General features: G+C 41.8%; 1 protein-coding gene across 1 annotated transcript in view; it reads right to left on the reverse strand.

The window, feature by feature from the left end:
• The window catches only part of LOC125046533 (pyroglutamylated RF-amide peptide receptor-like), a 59,533-nt gene that overhangs the window by 9,572 nt on the left and 47,461 nt on the right, over positions 1-2,500 (reverse strand). The gene's annotated exons all lie outside the window — the stretch shown is intronic.

The following is a 2,500-nucleotide window of genomic DNA, read 5'->3' on the forward strand; positions in this document are numbered from 1 at the left end:
ATTAGTCCGTCTTTGAACTCCTTTTGTGGGCGACCCTTTGTCTCCTTCACTCTCTTCTTCCATCCTGGGAGACACTTTCCTGCTCTCTCGCTCGGTGCCCCGCAAAACGACCTGTCTCTTTGCTCTTACCCTGTTCATTACCTCTCTTGTTGTGATCGTTTTTTCTTCATTTGTCCTCCGTTTTGCCCTTAATTTTCTCCTACGCAACCGCATTTCTGCCGCCTTAATCTCTCTCCTTACCAAGTGTCCAAGTTAGACGTTTGTATGATAGTAGTGACCAGACAACTCAAATGTCCACCTTGTCTTTATATGTTGGCCAGTAGTTTTAGCATCCTCCTAAGTTCTCCTTTTGATAATACAATTCTCTTCTTTATTCCCCTCTTATTTCTTCCATCACATATCATCATACGATCCAAGTGACAGAATTGCATTTTTCGTGACCTGCTTTCTCATTCTTAACCTCAGTATTCTTGCTTCTTTAGTGGTAACAACTTTTTTTTTCCTTTTTAGAGACCTCCTCTGACGCTTTCTCCTTTGAGTCTGCAATTAGGCCAGTGTCATCAGCGTGTCTCAAGTTATTGGGATGTCTTCCTCCCTCTGACACTCCTGTCTAAGATAATGATTTTCCTCGCGATCATCTCGCTATATTAATTAAATTAAAGATATTTCTGGTGACATCGCACGCCCCTCCCCCCTCTTACTCTTCTTTCTATTATTTCTACATTAACAACTTTTGCTCTCTGTTTCCTATAAAGTTTTCCTTTCTGCTACTGCTCTTAGGACAAAAAATATATTCCCTGTATTGTTCTTCAGAGATTTCAGGTTTAGCTTTGTGCCTAATATTGCTTGCGTAAATTCTTAATTAATGTGATAGTGTTAAGAAGGTTCTTAATACCGACTTTTCTATCTTTAGTATCGCAGTGAAACATGACTGGTATATTTGTTCCGTTAGTTCCCAAGTGCTTTGGCTACTTCTGTCACGATTTCTGCTCTATTTCGCCCAGTGTATGTGTGTGGGTGTACATTAATTTGTGTAATGTATATATAGAGAGAGGGATACACACAAACACACACAAACGTGTAGTTCAGACGTGTAGTTTCATCTCGGGTAACGATGTTAATTCACCTTCCCTTACATCTGACCGGCCGGACTTTTGCCACATGTGTATCCCTCGCTCTTCACAACATGATCTCTCTTCTTGGTTCCCTTTCTCTCTCCCTCTCTCTTTATCTCTCTCTGTACCTGTGTGTGTGTGTGCGAGTGGGCTCACCCGTATATGTGTGAAACGATAAATAAAATGAAAGCCAAAACCGCCAGTTGATTCGACAAAGCACATGTAATATATCTCTTGGTTAGCGTCAAAGGCAATGTTTCAATATTGTCTATCAAATCACGTCAATTGCCGCTTTATGAATTCATAATCACCGGAAATCACGCCGACTATAGATATGATCCTATTAAACCACAGCAATTAAACAACAATATATTGTATTAGGATTTGGGATATTGCCTTTACGGGAGAGGATTTCCCCCAACGATGTAATCGGCCCAAAGCGGTTTGTATTGGCTCGTAGCTTCTATGTTTTACATGGGTGGTCTAAGTTTCAATATTGAGACCGACACTCTGGATGTCGGAGAGAAAGAGACAGAAGTAGAGGGAGAGAGGTTAATCGACTAATTTGTGATATTTATAACGCAGGGCTTAGTAAGCAGTAGCAGTTATGGTCGCCTTGCGCACCCTGATCGCGTTGCATGAAGAGGGTTCACCTGGTAATCAGAACCCGTTAAATATGAATCGATCTCCCTCATGTTTTTTCTCATATGATGTTTCCTACTAAGTTTCATTGCAACTAGACTATAAATAAGAACGCTAAAATATCAACATCTCAAATTCGTTTTTATATTGCGAGCCATGATCAGGAAATAGATCTCATATACACGTACTAACGTAACAAAGTTATCAAAACAAAAAATGCAAATTCCCCATACTTGAGAAAAAAAAAAAATCCAATTTCTTAAGGAAGGAACCGCTTTCCACGTGGGGTCAGTGGCACGCAAGCGGCAAAGGCACTCGGTAGGGAATGTTCTTTCCTTTTCATCGCCGGAAGAATGTCCGCTTCCAGGCTCAGATTGGATGCCAGGTGCCTCCCGCAGCCACTGATTTAGGCTCGGTGGTGCGGTACAGGCGAATTTTCTCTCTCGCTGTACGAAGCGGGAGAGCAGCTCTTGACACGAAACGACCAAGAGGAGAGGCAGTGAGGCGTGCGTGGGTTATGACGCCTTCGCCTTCCCCTTTCCAGGAAGAACTTCTTTTCGGAAGACACGCACACACATGCGTATACTCACGAACCGTGTAAACCCACAGTTGCACAGACTGTACGCAAAACGTACGCGAGCACGAAAGTGTTTTAAATCAATAATACAATTCACATGAAAGATATAAGGTAATCTATATTCAAAATGAATGAATGACTGATGGTGATAATACCTGGTGTAATA

Source organism: Penaeus chinensis, chromosome 39 (genome assembly GCF_019202785.1).
Source record: "Penaeus chinensis breed Huanghai No. 1 chromosome 39, ASM1920278v2, whole genome shotgun sequence".
Classification (NCBI taxonomy): Eukaryota; Metazoa; Arthropoda; class Malacostraca; order Decapoda; family Penaeidae; genus Penaeus; species Penaeus chinensis.